The following is a 25,539-nucleotide window of genomic DNA, read 5'->3' on the forward strand; positions in this document are numbered from 1 at the left end:
GAGCATTAACTAAATGTTAGTCTATCTGGGAAAGGGACCCTTATGCAATGCTCTCAAGTCAAATAATGCAGGGCAGGAGATGATGGGCAAACAATAAAAAGGAATACGCGAGAACCCAGATGATTCCATAGGTGTCTTAATATTACCTATTTACTCCTCATCGTCCTCTAAACTTTACCCACTTAAGGATAACAGGACTTCATAACCACCTCAAAACACACCTAGCCCTAGAGCAGGCTCATATATCTTCTGTGATAGATTTAGGAGTGGTAGTAGAAATCATAATACTGATATTATATGAATCTAATATTTATTGCTTACTTTGTGTCAGCCACTTACACCAAACATGCTTTCAGAATGGATTTGAGGTGGTTTACAATAAAAGACAAATTGTAAGACAGGAGGAAAAGCTATACATATATACGTACCTTAGCTAAGGAAAACACTAACGAATTGAACACAGCAACAAGTGGTTTCATAGAAATTAATTCTTTTGTTTCCACCACTCTAGGAGGTAGGTATTTTTAATAACTCCTTTTTATGGAGAAGGAAACTGGCAAATCAAGATTTGCTATTGGTCCTTGGCTTGCTTTCAAATGCCACTATAAAAAAAAAAACCTCTGCAGGAGTCTAGTTTCTTACTTTTCACAACAGTAATTTCACCAGAAACAGTATATTCACCAGAAACAGTATATTAGCTCTGCCACCAAAAGATGGCCAAAACCATGTTGGGTGATGTCCCTCTTGATGTAGACTTGAATGTCTCTCATAGAAGGACCCTATGGTCAATTCCTCTCAGAGCTTCAGCCAAGACTGTCTCCTGAATAAACTATAATTCCTTCCACTTGACAATGAGAGTTACGAACATCTTCAGTTCCCCTATTTCACTTGGCAATAAGGAAGCTTGGAGCGAAGTTTTGTGCTCAAATGCTATTGGTTGACTCAGCCAGAGTTGTTTTTTTTTCTTTCTTTTTTTTTTTTTTTAATATTCGTCTTCCCTTGTAAACCACCTTAGGGCTCTCTGAGAAGGCACAGGGTAAATTAAAAAAAAAAATTCAATCCTGTTGGAGAATAATGTAGGAGTAAATAATAAAAACATAATAATTTACCAAAATAGTTTATGTAACACCCTGAAATCTTTTATCTGAAAGAATTATTCTGAACAGAATCCTGGGCAGATACTATCTTTCATGGTACTTATTGCATTTTTCATGCCCTTCAAATAATATTCCAGGCCAGTCAGGATAAGAATAAAACATCTAGAGAAAACTAGCTGATTACTCTCATATGTCTTCTTGTTACAGAGACCTAATTAAAGTTTAAAGTCTTGTCCAAAACTGTGCTCTAAAATAAACCAATTTAAATATGCATTTATCAGTCAGATTTAAAATGAAGAACAGTTTCACTCATTTCCACTATTCACTGGTTTAGTAACTGTGCCCAATTTGTAGATTTTTATTCTGTTCCAAAAACCTTCCAGGAACAAAGCCATATCTTATTTCAGTGATTGATAAACACTATACATGTTAGATCACACATCCTGAGAAGCCAGTTTAAGGGCCAAGACATAATTTAATAACTAAATCTTATCATCTCAAGGTTGCTGCTTTTGTGGGTGATTGATCCTTTCAAACAACAAAGCCTTTAATTTCCAGAACTTTCTTTACAGGTTGATTATGATTTTTGATTCACTTAGAGATTATTTTATATTTTACCATTTCAAATGAAATCTTATTTACAAAAAAAGAAATGAGCAAAACAGAAAAGTAGAGAGAATAGTCTATAGCTGGAAATAACAGCACAAATCCTGGGCACAAAACGTTTACTAGGAAGCCAAACTCTCCTTTCTAAGAGGTAAAGTTCAACATTTTGCTTCTTCATTCCCATTTAATTTTAGCTTGTTATATAACCTACCCTTTTACTTCTAATTATGTGATATTTTCTATTTCATTCTTTGAACATTTAATGAAAATTGCTATGTGTTATGATCTTAAAATTATTCAATATAAGCAACAAATAAAATAAATTCTTCTGATTGCAGCATCTCATGAAATTGCAAAAAAAGTAAATTATAAAATAGTTTTTACTACATAGACTGGCCTATGACAAGGAAAATAAAAATGGTATCAATCCATAGCAGTTGAAATTTAGCTGAAATTCCTTTAAGAATCCATAGTGGTTTATCTACCTTCTATATATATATATATAGTTTATATAAAGTTTACTCCTGTTAGCATCAGTAACAGTAGCATATCAAGTGCTACAAACTGAGTTATGCCCTGATCATAATCAGAACATTACTATGATATTTTTAAAGCCCTTGCTTTGTTATGGAAATATAAAATCCATTATTTCTCTTGAAAAGTGGGTATATCACTACTCTTCAAACAAGACTTTGGTAGGGTGAGGGCACTATGGTGCTTCTTAGAAGCTGTGGCAAGTTCCCAAGTTTCCTGTCCTGTGAAATGGGTCTAAATAGGTGGCAGGTTCTCTGTGAAGCTAATTAAGTGTAAGCTTCAAGGTTTTTTTTCTAGGCCCCCATCCAGGGCCCTGGCAGGAGCCCTAGCAATGCATTCACATGGTCATGTGTTTTTGTACAATTGGTAGAAGTAAAATATTTTAACCACAATCAGCTGAGACTGAGGTCTCTTTCCATTTGGATTTTCCTTATGTCACTTGCTCTTGTGTTGGGTGGTGCTGGAGTGGCATGGGCTTGCTGCACTTGTTTTTCCTTAAGAGGAACACACAAATTGCATAAATTTCAGGACTCATGAAAATGCATCAGCTCCGAGTGTGATAACAGTACCTATTTTACAGGTGTTTTGTGAGGATTAAATGAGGCAGTGGACAGTTCTGGATACATGGTGTGTATCCAGTGGATTCTAGGCTAGGCATTACTATTTCCTGAATGTTTCTGTCTCTTCTCTCCCCTGCCCCTGCTCTCTCTATATATGTAAATATATATATGTATGTATGTATATATGTGTGTATAGACATGTATATGGAAAACAAAGTCACCGAACTTAGTATTTTATGTAATATGCTGAAAATGCATTATTTTTTTTAATGAAAAGGAATTTTTCAACCCTAGGCAACAGGGCTACATTATGATTTTCTTGGGTCTGAGGCACTTTTGCCTTTGTTAAATTCCTTTCTCCATTAAAAAAATGAAAAATTATATATATTTTTAAGTTTGCATTACTGTAAAGACATCTATGTTAATACATATTTAAACACATCCTTAGATCTAAATGTTAAATTGTGTCCTGATGTGAAAATAAATTATACTATTTTCATGGGGTTCCTAAAAACTATTATGAGTGTAGGTACTGTACCTAATGGGAGAGGCACAATGGATTCTCCAACATGAATAATGATAAATTGCCCAAATCATCATGGACTCAGGAATGGGGGTGAACAAACAGCAGTGTTGTGCATCATAAACAGGGCTTCGAGTACCTGCAGTAGAAGCATGTTTTCCAAAGACTTAGGGATAAGAGGAAGCATTTCATTTTGGTGTTCAAAATATTCACATGGATGGAATTGGCCTATAGGACACTAGTATGAACCTGTCTTACTGCGAAAGAGATATTTTCGTCTAGGGAAGCCTACTTTTCAATCAAAACGTACTCACCGGTGTTTTGTTGGCTTATTTTAGTTATGTTATCAACAGAGAAATTTTATTTAAGAAAATAAGCTTCATTTTGCCAATTTAGAACTTGCTTTGGAATTTCACCCAAAGGTCTCTAAAAAATACGTTGGCCTTCGTGCTTGTACATCAAATAAATTACAAATGAAACAAACAAACCAGCTTCCTACTAAAGGTGTGTCTGCAGAGCCCTGTGACTCTGCGTGCCAGGGGCTCTATTTGGAACATTTCTGAACTTTGCAAAATTAATTGTGCCATAGAGAACATCATCAGGCGCGTCCGGCATAGAGCGTAAACATCTTCAAAACCAGGATTCTGCGCCGTCAAACGTTCTCCAGCTAATTTCATTTAGTGCATAACTCTGGAAGAAAATCCAGGCCAAGTGAAACTGCGGAAATGGGAACAATGCAGGGAGGAAAAATCTAACCCCATTAAGGGATCCGTTTCTTCTCTGCACAAATAAGCCCACCACGCCTTGGAGGCAAGACTAGATGGCTCCAGGATATTCTCAGAACGCCCCAGCGGGCCCTCTCCCACTGAGGGACCCCTGCACCCGGGGAGGAGGAAGGTGGCCCGAGCGGCAGGGTCTCAGCCCTGGGAGCATTTTAAGTAACTCATAAAATCTATGAAATAGCCCCTCCATCGCCAAACAAGGCGCAGAAGCTGGTTTTCGAGTGTATTTACACAGGGGCCTAAAACACTGCCCCACGTTTTCCTCTCCTCTATGCAATGCTAGCAATGCGCACTGACAGCGTTCTGGGAACCACTCTCCTTCCCGCAGGGCCGCAGCGTGCTCGGCCGGCCTTGCAGAAGGATCTGCACCCCGCTGGGCTCCCTCCAGCTCTTCCGGGACCTCGGATTGGCCTCCCGACCGGGCTCTCGGTAGAAGCACCACCCTCCGCGCTGGGACCCCTGTGAGCGGCGGAGCTCTGCTGACGCCCAGGGGCTGCCCCGCGGGTGGACGCCAGACGCGCGCAGCCGTGCTTGGGGGCGGTGGCAGCGGGGGCGCGCGGGAGGTTTCCGGAGGGGGCGCGCGGGCGGCGGGGCGGGGCCGGGGGCGGGGCCGGGGCAGCAGCGCCCCCAGCCGAGCGGCGTGCAGGCACCGCCCCCGCGCGCCGCAGTCCCGACGGGAGCTTCTCGGCTGTGGCCGTGGCCGTTACCGTTGCCTCCGGGCGTCTCGGGCAGCTGCGGAGGCGCCTCGGGCTCTGAGAGGGCAGCGGGCCGCCCCTCGCCCGTGGCCGCCTGGAGCAGCCCAGCGCTGGGACAGCGGAGGCGGGACGGCGGTGGCGGAGGCGGCGGGCTGAGCCCGGCCCCCCTCCTCCTCCTCCCTGCCTCCAGCCCCCGGGCGACTGCGGACTCCGGGCGTCCCCGGGCGCGGCCGTGGCGGCCGAGCAGCAAGCGGGGATGGCGAGATAGCGGCGCGGGAGCGGCCGGTGAGCGCGGGGGACGGGTGGGCGCGGCGCGTGGAGCCGCGGAGCCAGGGACCTGGTTCCATGGGCGCGTCGCCGCGGGCGCCGGGCGGCCCGAGCGCGGTAGGGGGGCAGCGCTGCGGCTGCGGCCCCGGCCCCGGGGTCGCCGAGCGTCCGAGCCGTGTGACGGCGAGGGGGAGGGGAGAGCGCCCCGCGTCGCGCCGTTCTCCTCGCCCTTGGGCCACCCGCGCGTCCCGGAGGGCGCCGGCTCCCCCGCCGCGAACTTCTGCCCCATAGGGCAGTAAGTTCTGAGGCCAGAGGCTACCTGGGGGATGGGAGGAAGCTTTAATTTTTTGTTCTCCTTTGGAGATGGAATCAACCTAGTGATTTCGTGTCCCCGTGCCTCAACTCTCCATTAAACTAGTTCTTCGTCCCTTCTGTGTTTAGTGTATTTGACTTACCTGTATCATTATGTGCTTATGTCAAAGGGGGCTAAACTGATTAAGTCCAAAGTTAAAGTGAGTGTTGGCTATCAAAGTTAGGGTTCATGAACGATGCCCCCTTATGGTGCGTTGTCCAAAAGGACAAAGCTGGGATCATGAGTTCTGACCAGGACAGAGAACTGCACATCAAGTGTTCGAATTTACCCCTGGCTTTAATAATGTGATTCTGATCCTCACCTTCAGCTTCCAGAAATATATGAGGTCTTTTATTTGCAGTCGGGTATCTTTGTATTCCTTTTTGTATGGGTATGCTTCTGAAGTCAAATATTGACCTAACATGCGTATTGTTACCGAGTGGCGTTTGTATGGAAATGAATATTTTGCATTTCTTTTTATGTGTTCTTTTAAGAATTTTTCAGCAGAAAGGTTTCTGTTTAAAGTTTGCCTCCCAATTTGTTATTTTTCAGTTTCAGATTTATCTTTAATTTAAAAAAATTGCTTGGAGTAAAATTAATGTGACTTAGTAGTATCATTTAGTCAGGCGTCCAAAAATGATTCCTGAATTAAATTTAAAGCAGATTCTCCTCCCTCACAAATGAAAAATTAAAGCGTTTACTTCAAATGATGTTGGCCCCTCCCCTTAAATGATTATTTTACCACAAATCTGAAATCACATGTCACTAATATCAGAGGGTTCTTTGTCTAAGCCTAGCAGAGGAAAGGAAATCTAGGTATAGTGTGTGTTTTTTAAAACACAAGACTGTCCTCTTGTTTCCTACCTTGACTTTCAGTTTTACAGCCAGGTTGATTTTGGGCCTTCATTAGGTAGTTACAAGCTCTATTTAAAAGTGAGGTATGTTTTCAAGGTGAACCTAGCAGCTATTTCCCTTCCAAGAATTGAATTGCGGCTCATTTGCTTTGTAATAAGTGAGATTACAAACGTGCTTCTCTAATTAGTGGAGGCTTGGATTTTCTTCTGGGAAATGAGGATCGGGAACTGTGCTGTGTAAGGGAACACGCTTTTGTGATTTTGAAAGCTTTTGCTTCTTGATAATCATCCTTGAAGAATATGTTGGTAATAGTGTAAATTATTCTAATACTAAAATGTATCATTAATTTGTGGAACAGGCAATCTGTGCACAATGGATGATTCAGGAGATGCAAAAAGCTAGAGTGGAAAGTTATACCTCCTTTCTTGACTGCCCTACAGCCCTCTTCTCCCCAGGAACTAGGATTACTAGCTACTTGTGTATATCTTTCCGGATATAGCCTATGCTAGTACAAACATTTTACATGTGTTTTTTTTTTGTTTTTTGTTTTTGTCTTTGCACAAACAGGACACATTTGTATTCACTGACCAGCGCCCTGCCCTCTGGGTAGAGTACTAAATCTTGGCAGTATCTACATCAGTACCTAAGAGAGCTGTCTCATTCTCTAAGAGTTGCTGAGTATTCCACTAAGGGTGAAACAATATATTTAACCTCTTTATTGAGGTATGTGTAAGTTGTTTACAATAATTTGCTCTAAAATTATTGTAAAACATTAGTTTTTGAGGTTTTTAAGTGGATTTCAATTATTCCCAAAGGCCCAGAGGCAGTAGTAACTTATTTTTTGCATCACATTCCAGGAAATACATGTCCTTTCTCTCCAATGTACACTTTTTGCTTCCACACAACTTCACAGCCATCCATAAAAATCTTCTGTGTGTTTGTGATGAAGCCTGAACCATGGTGGCCCATGACTAAAGTCATTTTTCTTGATTAACACTTTAGCTCCTTGTTTCAACAAAAGCAATAAAAGAATAGATACAAACTTTTAAGAATAACCTGTAAGAAAAATTCTCGAGTTTAAATATTTTTTGCACATAGAGAAAAGGCTCACACCTTTGATTAAATTGAAGAGGAAGACAGTTTGTGTTTCATAAAACTCGTTTGTCATCAGCCACTAAAATCCCTACCTACTGTAGATTATCACCAGCATGTCTTATTTTAATGTTGCTGTAATGTGATTACAAGCTGTACAGTTTGGGAGAAGGTTGTTAATAACTCAAGAGGAAGTATGCTTTTAGAAAATACTTGGCTTTTTTCTTTTAAATTAAAAATTGAGGTCTCTTCTAGAGTGCTTTTAAAACAGAATAAGTTGTAGAAGTAATGCTAATGCTCAAAATTGAGTCCAATACATTATAAAATTTGAGTATTAGCCAATGTTGAGTTTTCTGTTTCCACTGGGCTTATTTTTTAGAGTGCTTTAGTGTAAGCTATAGTGATTTTTTTTTTAACTGTTAAATCTTTTAGCAGTAAGGTGTTTGCTTTCACAGTACTTGTCATTGTGGTACAAAACTGCTAGTAAGTGCCTATATTTGCTCTTCTTTAGTAAGTATTTATTGAGCATCAGTTATATTCCAGGCAACTTTCTAGGGACTAAGAATATAGCAGTGCACAGGACAGACAGACCCCACAATAATGAGTTCAGATCGTTAAGATGTGAGGGGAGATGGACAGAAAGCAGAGAAGCAATAAAGGAGATAATATCAGATAGTGGTAAGTCCTGGGAAAGTAGTAAGGTCAGGTTGCTCTGGTAAAGAGGGACAGGGTGGAGCTGTGGTTTTAGATTAAGGGACCCTAGATGCCTCTCTGAGGTGGAGAGAGATTTGACTGCAGTTTAATGACCAGAAGAAGCCTGTGTTTTTGGAGGTCAGGAGGAAGAGTGACAAGCACAGGGAGCAGCAAGTGCAAAGGCCCTGAAGCAGTGTTGAGCACGGCTGCCAGAGGAACAGAAACTGCCTGTGTGGAGTTTATGCCAAAGGGGAAGGTGGGGAGTGGTAGCCAGGGAGTACAGGGGCTGGGATTGGTGCCCTCTATGTTAGCATTTGTCAAAGAAAATGTATGCAAGAGGAACAGAGACCTGGGGTAGTAGAGTTCCTCCACCTGCTGGAAGCTCCAGGAGGGCAGGCACAGATCTGCTGTTCCTCACTGCTTCCCCAGCACCAGGAACAGCCTCTGTCAGAATGCTCTGTGAATATTTGTTAAACTAGCAGATAAGCAGAGAATTTTAAAAATAATCTTGCCTGATGTTGGTTAAAATACTTAGATTCAGGAATCTTTTATCTGAGCTTTCTATCTTGGCTCTGACCCTCGACATTACCCAATATATTGTACACATCCTCTCAAATTATTGATTTAAGTTAGTTGCATTTGATTGTTATTCCATGAAATTAAAGTATGAAGGCATAAAAAAAAATACCAAAATTTCCAGGACATTGTAGTAATTTCTGGACAATTTAGAAGTTCATCTTTGAATTCAGTGGAATCCAGTTACTTAACAGTAAAAATTTCAGAGATGCATTTTGTTGTATACAGAATATTTTAATTCCATTGGGCAAATGATCTACTAATGAGTAAAAAAATTGTATGTACTTTATGCAGGTACTTTTATTCTCACAGGAAGAATGTGTGCATGTTCTATTTTAGGGAATATGAGGAACTATGATATTTCCTCTCCCCAACCTCTAATCTGTTTGTCATTCTAAATATATGTTCCTTTATATTAATGGAAAGCTTGGGAAATGAGTTTTGTGCCAAGCAATTGTTTTAGATGTTTAATTAGAATCTGTTGTCTTTACCTTGACTCTGACTTTTGGACTCCTATTTGACATCAGGAATTTTATGATCTTGCAGAATGAGGGGTATTATTTTTTTAATTTCTTATTCTAATTGAATGATACCCAATACATTGTTTCCATGTAAGATAATTTTATTTTCCAACTTTTCTCTCATAAACTCTGTGAAACACTATGTAAAAGATGGATTCTGTGACTCCTAAGTCTTAATAAGTAAAGTCACCTTTGTTCTTTGTCACTGCAGTGAAAGCTCTTCAGGCCAATAGCAGAAACATGGAAGCATCTGTTTCATTTGTAACTGGTTGTAAATTTAGAGGCTCAGTTAAACTATTTTTACTACTTCCTTTACATTTCCTTTGTGAACGGTAACGATGCAGGAATTTCAAGTTTATTTTACGTTATCTAAAGTTACAGCACAAACCTTCTTACCTGTCACTGCTTCTCATGTTGCTCATGTGAGCAGAGGTTGTCTTTATCAGATAGTATTTTATGGTTTTATGTTGGAAGTTGAGGGAAAACTTCTGGTGGGTGAATATTTCATGTACTTTTTCACAGAAATGAGAAAATCTTGGCCCTTTCTTAACTATTTTTCTGGTTTATAGGGCATATACAGAGAAAAGTTTGAAATCATTATACGTACCTGTAGTTGAGAACATTGTATGTATTATTAAGTGCAGTATCCTGAAATACCACAAGGAGGCGATATTACTTCCTGAAAGTGTTGGTGGGGCTCTTCCCTAGAAGTGGGGCTTGGGATGCTGAGGCCCTTGCTGTGTCTTCCTCTAACTGCTGTCAGAAGCAGGCTTTTCCAGGGAGACACTGGACCAGAAGATTGAAAGAGTAGTGGCAGGAACATCTGATGTTAAAAAACAAGTGGTGGCAGAAGTAGTGCTTCCCATTTCTAATGGGACAGTGAGTTGTAGATGTTCTGTAGACAGGATGTGTGTCTGTTGATTTGGGGGTAGGCTGGAGAGAAGTGGGAATCCACCACCAGGACTTCAGTGCTGCAGCCCCCTGAGGATGCCAGCCATTCTGATCCTCAGGCTTGGAGACCTACTGCCATACCAATGAGGTCCTGTTTCACATTTCATGCCTTAGTATTTATAGTGCAGTGCAGAAGCAAAAGAGGCATCAAAAGAGGCATGAACATTTCAGAAACTTCTTCAAAGAAACAGCTGAAGTTGGGAGCATAAATGTTCATCTGAGTGGATCCTTATCCTATATTTATTTCTTGAAGATATCTGGATCACTAAAGTTTTACTATAGATGAAAAAAGAATTTTTTTTGAAAGTCTGGTTCCGATTTCATGGAAGAGCTATATAGAGCTTAAAATGCAAAGCTCTTTATGAGTAATAGGAACTTAAACAAAACAAAGAAGTATAGAATGTCAGAGCCAGAAAAGATCTCAGATCATGTGATCAACTTCCTAAATTTACTGGTAAAGAAACCAAGCTCCAGAGATGTTATAATATGGTGCCCAAGAATCCAGTAGTTGAACACTGGCCTTGTGATGATGATTTGCTGGTATTTCCCAGTGTTTTGAGATCCCCTCTAGAACAGCAGCTCCTCAAAGTTAGGAACTTTGTGGGGTTCACCACTGTATCCTCAACATAGAACAGTGCTTAGCCCATAGAAGGCATTCAGAGATTTGTTCAATAAATCAATATCTGAAAGGATTTTGAGAATTTCAGACTACCCCCTTAGCTATAAGATAGTATTTATAAAATTGGAAAGAGTATACAATTTCATGAGTTTCTTGTTAAAAAATAGAACATGTTGCTATTAAAGTACAAAGTATTAACCCTGATATTAGGCAAGTGAAGGTGCAGTGTTTTGCTTACTAGCTTAGCACCTTTCTGAGCCCAGTTTCACTAGATTTTCTAAGTCATTCTGTTAAGTCTGCTAGTATCTGATATCATTAAAGTTGTATATTTTGTATTTGAAAGCATATGTTCTTAAAAATCTAACATTTGTTGTCTGAATTGTTTCCAGGTATGTTTTATTAATAGTTTCACGATTTATAAAACATAGAGTCACATAGGGATTTGATTGTTTAAAACAGGTCTAGCCGACTGGAGGGTTTTGAGAATTGTCACTTTGAAATGCTCTGGTGAATATTTAAATTGTTACAACTTTCCAGGAGGGCAATTTTGTATTACTCATCAAAAGCCTCAAAAATGTGCCATGTCCCTTAGTCAGGCATTTCCACCACTAGGAATTTAAACTAAGGGAAAAACAATAATAAGTGTACAGAGACCAGTCTAAATTTCTCACCTACGCAGTGCATGTGGACATCATATTCCTGTCAGTAGCTTTCTCCCCCGACAGTGCTTCTTAACTTGGTGGGAAATCCACTTAGTGGTGGGGTATCTCAAAATTGGGAGTGGGGGTGCTCTCTGAAGTTTGGGAAAAACTCATATCCAGATTCTGGTGATCTCCACAAAAATTACATACAAAAAAGCTCCTCTAATTTGCAAACATAATTTTTGTAGCTTTTTAAAAGTTATAAACTAGGAACAACTTAAATAAATGCTCATTATTAAGGAGATTGATTACATAAATTGTTGTGGTATATGCATTGATTTCTTCATTGGCAGTGAGGCGAGTATTTAAAATATATTTAAAATTTGTGAACTGAAAAGCAGATTGCAAAACAGTATGTTTATTTAAGTTGTTTGTTTTTAGAGTGTGAATGTGTGTGTGGTTGAGACAGTGTGTGTGTGTGTACAATTTTCTACCTGTTATGTTGGAAAATGTCAGGAAGAGTATATACCAAATGTTAGGTGTGGTTATGTGTATTAAAATTATAGGCGACTATTATTCTTTTCATTTTCCTGATTTCCAACATAAAAAGCACATTAGATAGTAAGGGGAATGAAATCAGATCCCATTTCCCATTTACTGGTATGTCAACTTGGGCAGGTTCGGTGTCTGTTTCCTTGTATGAAACAGAATAATAATAACCGGCTCACGGGGCCTTGCAGGTAGTTGCAGGTAGTGTTTGACAAATGTTGCCTTGACCTCACCGATCTGATTTGATGATTGAGGCCAATATTATATTCCTATTTAGATAACATTCCTAAGCAGAATAATTTTTCTTTGTAACTTACATCAAACTATTGTGAAACGCATGTCAGGACAATCTAACAAAATATTTCATTGCTTTTGGTCACCGGAAACTATTCTGTTGAGTTTTTATTTGCTTTAAAACTGAAACGCTTTCCATTGCCAAGAAATTTTATTTTGAAATGAAGGCAATTTTTTCTTCTATTGTCTTCACTGGTCCTGTATGAAAAGTTCCTGAAGGGTCAGGGTCCAATCTTTCCTTTTATAGAGTTAGAATGAAATGTGATTCATTCATTTAGTAACTATTAAGGGCCTTCTGCCAGGCAGTGCCTAGGCATCAGATACACGGCAGTGCCCAGGACAGACTCTTGAATGACATGGGAAATGACCAGTACAGGTCACGGCCAGGAGGCATACATGCTCAATAAATGGTGTTACTGTAGTGGGCAGTCAAGTAGGCTTCATTTCCTCTCCTGCAATTTTGAAAGAAACTTTGTTGTGATGTTACTTTTCCCTGAACACAGACATTGCCTCCTGCTTATTCCACAAATAAGGGAGGTACAAACCAGGTTGTTTCCTCTTGACATTCCCTGATGATTTATACATGTGTGAGAATATACTAGGCTAATAGTCTTATAATTGCTACTATATATCTTCTATGAAGGACATGCCTTTTTGAGATTACTTTAGATGGGTTCCTACTAATAAATGTAGGACAAATGGAATTTATGGATATACCATTTGAGAAATTCCAGCACATGATCTTACAGCGGACAAGGGCAATAAAGCATATAGTTTAAAATAATGTTTCTATTTGATACTATATAAAACTACATTAATCTTATAATTTGTTTCTGATGTCAGGACCTTTTTCTTTAGTTGTCAGTAGTTGTGTATATTTTTGATATAAAGTAGATTCTCAGTAGCCATGAAAGGTGTCTCAGAACCCTCATGACAAATACTGATCTTGTGTTTTATTTCCCTCATGCAGCCCTGATAAAAGAAGATGATTTTCCTTGTGTACATGTAAAATGCACGGAAGGTTAAGTCATGTCACAGATTGAAGCCACCAGCAAAGTTAACATTTTATTCTTTGTTTCACATTTTTCACATTTTTTCTATCTACACTACTGCTCTGTGGCCCACTTACTCCCCCTGTCCCTACCGGAACCAGCAATTAGCTTTCTTTTTTTGTCTGGGGAGCAGGGAAGAGGTCACTTCATGAAGAAACACTATCCCTCTTAATGTGATGTACCGAGTATGTAAGGGTAAAGGGAGAGCAACTAAGCTGTGTTGACATGCAGACATCAGGCCATTGGCTAGACATAGAATTTTGCTAACTCACCCTTCTCAAATGCCAGCTTCAATAAAATTACAGATGACTCTGATTTGGAATATTTCAGTTCAGTTACAAATAGTCAAAGCTGTGATTGCCATGCTCACACATTCCATGGGCTGGATTGCTGAGATCAAATACCCCAGTGCTTAAAGGGACAGTGGAGGTCACAGCCATTGCTGAGAGGGTCTGATCTGTCTTTTCTGTCTGTGCTTTTGAGGGAGACAGTAAGGAATATTTCACTTTCTTCTTAATTCTACTACTAGACAGACAACAGTGATAAACATGGTAAATGGCAGCTGAAATTTGCCCCACTTTGGGGGAATAATAAGGAAAGCCAGTGGAGAAGGTTGGATCTGGAGCCGTATGAGCTGACTTTTAAAGGATGAGTTCGTGTTTTTTAAATGGACAAGGAACAACAGAATGGTAAACACTTTGGGGTGGAGGGCTCAGTGGGCACAGTAACCCAGAGATGGCAGAGCCAGGCGTCTTTGGTGGGACTCAAGTCCAGAGTCCGTGTGGGACAGAGGCAGGACAGGGAAACGAGGTGGTATGAAACAGCGGACAGCCTCATGACATGCTGACGCTGGCACCTTTTCCATAGGCCTTGGAGAACCATGGAAAATTTCAGGCTTAGGACGCCGACATTTCAGAAGGGTCACTCCAGGTTGCGCTGTGGGAGGGCTTGGGAATCCAGTGGCCAGTGAGGAACACTGCAGTAGTGTAGGCTGAGGGGAAGAGGCCCTAGCCAGGTCCAGCCCCAGAAGTTTGTCTTTATTTTCCTAATATTCTCAAGGCAGTGGTAATGACTATGAGCTCTATCTACTATGCCCTTTTTAAAAAGCTTCTGATTAAACAAATAGTGAAAAAGCATTCAGTGTGTTTAAGCTCTCAAACATATATCTATTGATGTCTTATCCTCAATTTGCTGAATATTTAAGGGGTCCATCCCTAAATATGGGTGGTATTATAAAATAGGGAGCAGGTAAAGTCAGGCGTGAAGTATCGGCTTGAGCTAAAGATGCTGGTCAAAGGGTACAAACTTTAAGTTCTAAGATGAATACGTTCTGGGGATCTAATGTACAGCATGGGTACTGTAGTTAATAACACTGTTGTATGCTTGAAATTTGCCAATAAAGTAGACCTTATGCCTCTTCCCTACACACAAAAAAAAGGTAACCATATGAGGTGATAGATATGTTAATTAACTTGATTGTGGTAATTATTTCAGTGTATCATATCATATCATCACCTTGTGCACTTTAAATATACACAATTTTATTTCTCAATTGTGCCTTTGTAGAGTTTGGGGAAAAATAGTGGGTTGCACCTATGGAGATTTGGTATAAGAATACTTAAGAGGAAGATTTACTTAGAAGCCAGAATTTACAATAATTTGGGCAGTAATAAAGACAACAATAATAGCTTATGTTCCATATTAATAACATTAATGTTGGATTATATACTTACTGTATTCGTCAGAATAAAAATGAATCCTCCAATGTTAATACCACTGGAGGACAGGATTTTAGACATTGTGGTAAAATGAGGAAACAAAAGAGTTGTTCCTCTTACTATTTTGCCAATTACATTATTGACCCATTTTACTAACCAGTCTTTTGTGTTTTTCTTGTATGCTGCTGCTAAGTCTTATCTGTCAAACCTGAATTTATTCATCTTCTGCATGTTATTGTTATAATCATCATTTGTTTTGGACCCTGAAATTATCAATACTTAATGTATCTTTTTGGATTAATTTATTAGAATATTTATTGTTACATCCAGTATATTGACTATTTTGCCCATTATTTTCATCCACAGACTTGATGAGTGCAATTCCTGTATCTTTATCCAATCCACCAGTGAAAATGTCCAGAAAGCAGAGCTCTCTCACATGTGTCCATAATCTTTGTCCAGGTTGAAATCACCCATTAATTAACACCCTTTGAGTAAAGTTGACCATGTGGTGAAAGAACCCCTTCACTCTTAGGTACAACCTTATCTCTTCCTCTTGCTCATAAACGTCTTTTAGAGTGGAAAGGTCTTGTTCAAACCAAGAAACACCTAGTGTCAATTTCTGACGCTTGCTTCCCAGTTCAGTGACCTCAACAAGTAAGTGGGGTAGAGTGGGGCTGAGGTCGATGGTCTGGGGTCCCTTTCCTGATATATTCTGTGATCTTGCCCAGGATCAACATCAGGCTCACATGGCTCTGATCTGTAGAATCTGCTTTCTTGACAGAATATGCCTTTCTGAAATAGTTTTGCCAAATTTCAGGTTCTGTTTTATTTTTCATTCTCTATTCCACAGACTCAAGTAAATGTAAAGTAATGTACTGTGTTTCCACAAACTTAGAAGACATTGTAATCCATTGTCAGAAGCTAAGGATTTTATTTTCATTTTTATTTTTTTGAGAAACATTATATTTTAAAATGATGCTTAGGATTTTGAAATCGGGGATTAAATAATATCATAAAGGAAAAGTAAGACCATTTGAATTCTTTTGGAGACAAAAGCTTTCAAATTCCCACCCCGGAGGCAGTTAAGAAAACATTCATGCACATTTTTGTCTGTATCTGTGCACTGACCTATAAATCTTCAGTTTATGTTTTAAGGTTACTTCAACAGCAAGACAAAACTGTTTAATGTATTTGGTTTGCAAATACAATTCTTTGACCCACATAGTGTTCTTTAGTTGCCAGCATGTAAAAATAAGGAAATTTCAGATTAGATACAAACTAAAAACCCTGCATTTCTGGTCCTCTTTGAAAACCTTGAAGGTCTGTGCCTCCACTGGGCCATGTTCCTTGATGGTGGTAACATAGAGTAAGGTGTTAGCTACAGGCTTCCACCGAGCCCTCTGCTCCTTAATGGTTCAGGTGGCCACCTTCGCTCACTCCTGGCTGGCCCTGAGTATGTGTTGAGCCAAAGTTGGCTCCATCTTGTAAAAACTGCCATCTTAACTGCTAAATGACCCAAAACAGCTTTCCTCTCCCTATACATTGTTTTAGCTCATGCATTAAGTACATGTCCCACCCAGTGTTCGTATCCCCTGTTCAGTGATCCTGATGGAATGTATTGATAGACACATAGGCGTCAAGCTATAGTTTGAGAATAACCAGCCCAGGAGACTACTGGCACATAGCCCCCCCAACAGAGAGCTGTATATACGATGGAGGTGAGAGGGGAGGGTGTCAGGAGCACTGTGGCATGCTGCCGCCTAAGATGTGCCTTTGTAAGTAATTGCCTTACTATACTTAAAATTCTATCTCTAACTGGATTTGTCTGCCTCATTTTTCGGTCTAACTCTCTTTGTCCTTTTGAACCATGACAATATGTTTGAGCTTGCATCTGCTGAGTTAAGAGCTAACGTTGCAAGTGTACAAGTTACAAGGAGAACACTAAGGCAATGGCTGTTTGCTGTTTTGTTCCCTGTACATAGCCTGTCTAACCTCTGTCATGATGTGATGAGTGGAAGTGCGTGGTAAAGCAGGTGGTATTTCCTGCAGGAACAGGATTCTTCTGGGCAAAGTCGGGGAGAGCAGCATTCCTGATTGAATTTTAGATCTCCTAGTTCATGGGGGTGGTGAGCAGGGTGTCCTAAGAATAAAATAACTGTAAATTTCTTATACTAGGGAATATAAGCCCTGGGTCTTAGTTGTGTAATTTGAGAGATGTTAGGGGATTTGTCTGCGGTCACAAACCTGCCACCTAAGTCAATGGCAGAACAGGGACTAGAACCCAGGACTCCTAGCTCTGGTTCAGTGAGTTTTTCACTCCATGTTTTCCAGTTTAATGTAATGTTTCATAGGTGAGATTTGTAGTCAGGCCTGGATTCAAATTCAAGGTCTGCCCCTAACCAGCTGTGTGACATTTGGCAAGTGTCTGAAACCTCATTTGCCTTGTTATAAAAAAGGGGAGAATAATAATATGACCTCATCAGGTTTTTATGAGGATTCAATCCGATACTGCATTTAAAGAACTTAAAATAGTGCCTGCCCATAACAAATAATATATAAACATGTATATCTGAATGATATCTGAAAAATAATTTTTATGAATTCTATGTTATCATGGTAGACTTACCTAAACCAGTATTTTAGCTACACAAAACTATTATGTATTTAATATTTTTTCCCTCTCAGAATTTAGAAGAGCTTTAAAGATAGTTTTAGTCCATGCATTTTAAAAAAGCCTCCAGCAATTTGAGACAATATACTCATTCTTTCATAAATTTTTCCAAAGCAAACAGGTACATTCAAAAGCATACCATTCAATTTTCTCTTCAGAATGTAAAGAAGCAATTGGGTGTCATCAAAATACTTTGTCTTAAGTAGAGATGCCGCTTGAGTGAATTTAATTCTCTAAGTGATACTTGTGTATGAAGTCCTCTTAGATATGGAAGTGTTATTAAGATAAATCTATGCTCTTAAGGTTCCTATAATTAATGGGAAGAGAGGCTGGGAGGAAGGGAAAGAATAGTCTTCGTAATACCTGGTGTGATATGGCAAATGCCCAAGGTGGAAATTAAACAAACTGCAGCAGGAGCATCAAGAGAGCTCCAGTATCTGGCTGGACAAGATGGTCTGCAGGAGAGCCAGGAGGCAGAGCTGGCCCAGGAAAAGGGAGTGGAGGAGGGAGGCAGGTGTGGGGTGGGGGTCTGAGTCTGAGTTTGGGGCTGTAGTCTGAGCAGTTGATGGGTGACTGCCTCTTGAGTTTGGCCTGGAGCTTGAAGGAGTGGTGAGAGTGGCACTGCTCTTCAGAGCCAAGCAAGTCACTGCGGAAGGAGGCCTTGCTGAGGCCATCGGTTGAACTGAGTAATGAGTTAAGTTACCTCTGCTGGAGATGCTGATGAGAGCTTTCCAGGGCGCTGGAAATGGAAGTAAGGGTGAGGAGAGGGGAAGGAGTCAAGGCATGTTTTGTAGGTAAAACTGGTGAGTAGGTGGAAGGGGTGAGAAGAAAGAAGAGTCACCGGTGACCCCTGCTTGGATGACCCAGAAGAGACTAGTGCCCCGAAGGGGGATGGACGCAAGGTGGCAGATCCGGGAGGGAAAGTGAGTTTAATTTTACTGTGGAGTTTTTTCAGTATATTTTGTCATTCCTGAAGGGCCTGACTTGAGTGGAATTGTGTAGATAAGCAAGAAATTGTCCGGCAGATCATTAATCTGTAACTGGGAAGATGGTCATTCATCCAGGAAATGCAGATTTGGAAGTCATTAGTTATGAGTGATGATCCAGCCACACGAACAGAGGACACTGTTGAGTGAGGGAGTGTGGAGTGGAAGAGCAGTAGGCTGAGGGAGTCCTGCCGAGGTCAGTAAGTACTGTCGTCTTCATAGCATATCTAGTCAGTGGGGAAGGAGTGGATTATTTAATTAATGGTATTGGGATAAGTGGAAACCTGTGATGGGGAGGGGAAAGCAGGTCCCTGACTCATACTGTACACCAAAATTAATTTCATATGAATTTAAGCTTAAGCTGCTAAAAGCCTTGTATGTACTTGAGGACCATACAGATGACAATTTATATAATCTTGGCATGAGAAAGAAATTGATGGTCAGAAACTGTAGAAGACAAACTTGAGAAATCTGACTTAATGAAGTCAAATAAAAAAACCTCGCTGAAAAGTAAGAACGCAAGCTAGGAGCTATATTTGCAATGTTCCGTGAGAGAGTTAAAATGCATATTATGACATTTATTTCTCATCAACAGGGAGGTAAAAATTAATGCCTAACTAGAAAAACAGGCAAAAGACAGAATAGCAAATTATAAATAAAGCATTGCAAATTACCAATAAACATATGAAAAGGTATTTTGACTGTATAATTAAGGAAATGCCATTTATGGCCAAACAATTGGAAGAGATTAAAATTTTTAAAAAAAGAGATAATCCTGGATCTTTCTGAGATTGTTAGGAAGCACTTACTGGGCAATAGAGCTGTTCTTGAACAAGAAGGAATGTTCTTCAGATTGTTGCTTTACAGCAACAATCACAAGGTTTCATCCTTGCGGTCGAAGGAAGGAGCAAGTTACTTGTCTGGCAGATATGATGAACATTGGTTTAAGGCTGTTGTATGCCAGTCACTCTTCAGCCTCGCTGAGGTGTGAAGTGAGTGTGTAGACACCACTCTTCAGTGTGGTGGCACCTCCAGTGGATCCTGAAGGATGGTGGTGGTGGGGGAGGGGAGTTGGAGGTGTGGAGAGCATTAAGGCACATTCCACAGAGGCAGTAGTTTGAGGGGGGGCCCTGAGACCAGTGGGGGTGCAGAGTGTGGGGGGAGCTGCAATGTGGAGTGGAATGGGATGCTTGGTGGCCACTTGAAGGGCTCTGTCCACTAGGCTGAACAGAAACTTCATTGCTGGAGTGGTGGGGAGCCTTAGAAGGATTTTAAGCACCAGAGTGATGTACTCACATTTGTTTTGACATGTTGAAGTTGATAATAAACAGGCTCTTGAATTAACAGGGAGGTCCTCACTGGAATGAAGATTACCAAACCAACACAGAGGAATGTAAGGATCCTGAAAACAAAAAGTCAGATGACAGTATATAAGAAATTCCCAGGAAATGCATAACAATTTAAAAATTAACAAGTATATTCTGTTGAATCACAGACCAAGAAAAAACTGAAAATCTTTTGGGAAACAATATTTTACAGAATCCACAAACATATATTCTTATAACATGGCAAAAGTTAAATTTCAATATTATTTTCCTGCATGCAGAATGCATAGTTAAGTATTATAGTGGAATCCCTAAGCAGTGAGCTGTCCTTTAACTTAGATTCCCAAACTTACTTGGTTCATAGTGCCCTTACTGTTTCATTAATGTTTTTATGGTGCCCCCAGGTCAAAAGAAATGCCTGACAGTTCTTTTTATGAAGTAGTTAGGTCCAAACAAGCTAGTAAATATTTGTAACCTGACACTTTAATAGCAATTAGAAAAAATAATGCATATCAACTTAATGGAAAAAGTATTATTTTAATTTCATTCTTGAAAGCTACATGTGTGAACCTGTTGGGTACTACATAGTTTCTCAAACCTTGAAAACAGACCCACCCTCATTTCCATTTCTACATTGATTTTCGGATGGTATTTATATTTTATCACAGCAACCAACAGCCTTCCCTCTCACTTCACAGAGATATGACATCCTTGAATGTAACCTAGTGTCTAAACTGAACTACCTTGTACTAAAGGTTCTGGCAGTGCTTGACAGGTATGACTTTGTTTCCTCTGAAATATTAAAATAGGCTGCAATATTTGTTTGTGCCTTGGGACACCTCAGCACATGGTTTGGGAACTGCAGCTCTAACTTTTGTTCCTGGTGTTGGCAGTATTTGGGTTAATATGAGGCCTAAAACTAAAGTATACTGTGTAGTCACATACTCACTTATGTCTTTATATTCATTCATCCATTAGCCGGCTTAGTGTTTTGAGTACTCAGTGCCAGGCATTGTGCTTGGACACTGGGAGTTTACAGTGAACCAAGGGACAGCATTTCTCTCACAGAGCCTGCAGTCTGTTGGAGGAATTGGGAAGCAATGCAGTTGAACAGCAGTCAGCAAACTTTCTATAAGGGGCCAGGTAGTAAATATTTTAGGCTTTGAAGGCCATATAGTCTGTGGAAGCTGCTCAGTCCTAGCGCTGTAATGTGAAAGCAGCCATGAGCAGTACACAAACAAATGGTCATAGCTGTGTCCTACTAAAGCTTTATTTACAAAAGCAAAACACAGATGGATAAATTTGGCTCATGGGTCATAATTTGTGCAACCCTGTAATAGAGGTATAATTAAAGTGTCATTGCAACAGGAGCAGCCAAACTTCTGAGACTCCTGGAAGGCAGAGCAAAGGTGATGAGGAGCTCTTCCTACCTCCTACCAGAAGTTTCCTCAATGAATAGAGGTGGGTGGCAGAAAGGAGTACAAGGGGAATTCCAGGCAGAAGGAAAAATGTGTGCAAATATACAGTCATAAAGGGGTCTAGCAGATGGGAGCACAGTATCGTTCAGAGAAGAGGGCACAGGGTTTCTTTCCTGAGTTGAAACTCCAGTTTCATTTTTCTCATTTTTTGTTTTCTACCCTTTTTTTTTTTGTGAATCATGTTCTCTTGTAGCCTCTGGAGAATGGGTGTATGGTAGGTATATATATTTTGAGTGCTGACATATCTTTATAAAATGTGTTTTATCCTCCAACTCAATTGGCAGTTTGGCTGAGTATAGAATTAAAGTGTGAAAATAAATTTTGCCTGGAATTTGGAAGATGTTCTCTTTAGCTTTCAGTGCTAAGAAGTCTGATGTCTCCATCCATCCCCCTCCCCTAGAATATCTGTTGACCACATACCCAGGGTCTCCTGTACACCCATGGGCTGCTCTGGAGATAGCGCTGTCACTGTCCCTTTATGGCATTGGAGGGCTTGCTGGGCTCAACAGCGAGGCACCGAAACCTGGCTCAGTGAGCTGTTCCCATGCTGCTCTCATTCATGAGCCCTTGGGTGGCTTTCCCTTTCCTAGAACTTTTAAGATCTTCTTTTATACAGGTATTCCCCATATGTAGCTTGTTATAACTTTTTAAATTCATTTTGCTGGGTATGTGGTGGGTTCTTTAAGAACTATATTTTTGTAGTTGAATGTATCTATAAAATTCTGTGCATGTCTTTGTTATTCAATTGTGTCTTATTAATCTCTCTAAAACACCACTTCTTTCAAGCTTCCCTCTTCCTTAAAACCTTCACTGTCTCCCTACACCGTCAAGTATCAACCTATATTCCCAAACGGAACATCACAAACCAGCTAGGCTTATGTTTTTCTTAACTATGTCTCTCACTTAACTTTAATCCCTGCATTTCACTTTAATAATACAGTGGAGTCTACCTAACTGAAGAGTTTATGTTCCTGAAAAGCCTTCTTCAAAGGGTAATTCTTGACGAACTTCAGATCTTGTGTGGGAGTGAGCAGGAGGTGGGGAATGGAATTAGGAAAATAGTTGCTGGTCAAAGTTTTTAAACAAAATTTTTATGTTGCCTGATAGAAAACAAAGAGAGAGATGGTAAGAATATGAATCACAGCAGTCTGGGACTGTTACTTTCCATCTGCTTTCCTTTGCTTGGAGCAAATGTTGGGTCATCTCCTCTTCTGTGGATTCAGTGACCTGAATTTATTTTGCCTAATAATATACATTTATTTTGCATAATTTGAATTGAATTAATATACATTAATTTGTATGGTGACATACATTTATTTTGCCTTCTTGTGCTTTTCTCCCTCCAGTGTTCAATTCTTTTTGTGAATTAATGACAAGGGAGTTGTTTCATTGTGATGACAAAAAGGAGATTCTCAAGATTTGAAAGAGGCTGTGGGTGACCTTATTCACCTCTCCTTCATGGAGCAGGTGTCTTCTAAAGTCCCTTCTGGGAGCTGGGTGGCCTCAGCGCCACTCTTGGTAGAGTCCTGCGGCAGTATGCACCAATGTCCTGTCACCTTTCCCCCTCCCTTCCCACCTGGAAAAGAAGGGGGAAAAGGCTTCCCTTCCATCCCCACCTTCAAAAAAAGGAAAAAAAGTAAATACATCAGGATTGCAATTTACATTCCTCTGCCTTTAGCTTTACTTTCTCTTCTCAAATCTCTTTTGTAATTATCCTGAGCTTTAAGGTCCAGAACTTCCATAGCCTGGAGCCAGATCTCGCAGCTGAGGAGAAAGCGCCTGAGTGCAAATGCAGGCTCCATTGGATTTTTTTCTTTCTATTCAAGTTTTATAAATTGATTCTGCATGACCAATTTTCTCAAGCAGAGGGCTTATTGACTTTTTTTTAACCCTTAACATAATTATATTGCATAGGATACAAACTGGTGGTCATCAGATAGGATGAGGTCTGAAGGTATACTTTGTCCTTTAGAATATTTGTTTAAAAACTTTGAATTAGTTGCTTACATTTACAAATTTAAGTATTCCATATATACAGATTTCTACCCGGGCTTGATTAATCAGAAAGCCTGGCAAGATGAGCACCACTGCTGCTGCCTTCAGACTGGGCAGCTGAGCTCAGGGTTGCACAGCCAGCGCAGCACCTGTAACCCATTTGCCCCTCTGGCATTGGCATTTGCATTCCGGACTGCATCAGGAGACGGCGACCTAATTTTGAAAACCAGCTCCTGTGGTTCTCTAAAAACTTGTTCTCCTCTAAGGAATAAGGCATTGTTGAAAAAAACATTAGACAGTGTTTCTCTCAGAAGGGAACAGAGACAAGTTTCATGTGTCCTTTTTCCCCTCGGGAAGTACATTGGAATAGAATCTGTTCATGGATTGTTTTGGCCTCAAATAAGTCCATTTCAGAGTTTTCCTTGGCAGAGAAGTCAGATCTATTTCAAGTATATTATTATATGGCTTAAATGACCTACTCAAAATTTTCTGCATGAATGTCATGACAAAAATTTTATCATCCTATTTTCAGTTAAGCAGGGTTGGCAATGCTGCTGTTAATCCTCCTGTTTCTGAGCACCCCTGGCACCCCACCGTGACACCTGCTGACCCTCCCTGGTGGCGTACTTGACCAGTGGCTCTTGCTGGCACTGGCCTTGTGCTTGTGGGTCTGCTTGCTTGTTACCTGCCAACAAGAATGGAATATTACAGCTCAGCTTTGGGAAGTTTCTCAGGTCTAGAGCTGGCCTGTGTGCTGCAGGGCTTGAGGCTGAAGCTGAGAGGGATTAAGTGATTTGTTCTCTGTGACACCGCTAATGAGTAATGGAGCCAGGCTGAGCGTCTGAGCCCGCACACCTGGTCCAGAGCTGGTCCTCGGCTGGTCCTCGGCTGCCCTCGGCTGATCCCTCCTCTTGCCACTTCATGGGACACTTCTCTCCTAGAAAGACTGTAAACTTGTAGTAAGGGACTGTTTCATTTCAAGATAATATTTAGCCAGTCAGTAAATATGGCTTGTGATTAATTTAGCCATGGTTTGGTCTTGTTTGGTCTCTTATACTCAGTTATTCCTTTACATACTATATGACTCTACAGCTTCAGCAACTAGCATTTTCAGCATTCCATGAATATGCTTTCATTCTAATAAGCAAGCTCAGTGACACTGGAATTGGCTAGGAAGTTACTCAGCCAGAAAATAATTGAGCGCTTTTGAAATGTGTGCTTGTGCCTTGTGTGTGTTTGGATTATAACTATTTACTGTTTAGTATTCACCTCCTGAGGTTTTGACAGTGTTCAGCAATAGCCAATAAGAGACCTCAGCTCTGCTTTCAGTAAGAAGAGTGCTTCTGAATTATCTTTTGGGACTCCAGTTGTTCAGATGTTAGATCTACTTTCCTTTATCAAGTCCCTGTGTCTTGCATCTCTTCTCACATTTTCTATTTTTGTCTTTTGTTTTTTTCTGAAAGATTGCTCAATGTTTTATGTCTTTAAACATTTTTTAATATCAGCTAATATATTTAACTTACAGGAGCTATAAGTTATTTCTAAGTATTCCTTTTTCATTGCATCATCTTGTTTTCATGGCTGTGCCATATTTACTCTGAGAATACTGTTTGGAGGTGGTTTTGTGTTTGGTTTTTAGTTTTCCTCTCCCATATTTTCCCTATTTCTTCTAAGAGTAGTTTTTATTTTCTTTTTGGTGATCCTGTTTATCCTGAATCTCTCTTTTTTGTTTTAGTCTTTACCTGTAGGTTTGTGATCCTTGGTTGTCTGTTCCAATATAAAAATGAGGCAGTATAAGGTCAGACAAAGGAGTTCTCAGTAAACTGGAAGCACTTGTCATCTGTCAGTCTTCATTCAACAAGAGTGGATGGGAACATCATAGTCCGAGGAATCCCTCAGTGTCCGATATGGAAGTCTTTCCTCTTTGGCCCCATGTCTTTGTTAGCTGCCTTGATCTCAACAATTGTTTTACATTCTGTAGGGAGAATGCCCCTACATGAGGTGGGGAATGGAGGCATATCAAAGTTGACTTTTACAAACAGATCTTCAGATTCAACCCCATAAATCACTGCCTTCTTCTTCATGTACCCAGAGTGGTTTAAAT

The 25,539-nt window shown here is 40.3% G+C and overlaps 1 protein-coding gene across 2 annotated transcripts in view; it reads left to right on the top strand.

Annotated features, from left to right (window-relative positions):
* The first annotated feature begins 4,942 nt into the window (after positions 1 to 4,942).
* The window catches only part of LIFR (LIF receptor subunit alpha), a 71,604-nt gene continuing 51,007 nt past the window's right edge, over positions 4,943 to 25,539 (top strand). Inside the window, exons 1-2 of one of the 2 annotated variants that reach the window (XM_037002331.2) lie at positions 4,945 to 5,082; positions 21,331 to 21,423. The gene's annotated coding sequence lies outside the window, so the exon portion shown is untranslated. Of the gene's footprint in view, positions 5,083 to 21,330; positions 21,424 to 25,539 lie in introns of both variants that reach the window. The other variant, XM_037002327.2, reaches the window with a different exon arrangement.

This window comes from Manis javanica, chromosome 1 (genome assembly GCF_040802235.1).
Source record: "Manis javanica isolate MJ-LG chromosome 1, MJ_LKY, whole genome shotgun sequence".
NCBI lineage: Eukaryota > Metazoa > Chordata > Mammalia > Pholidota > Manidae > Manis > Manis javanica.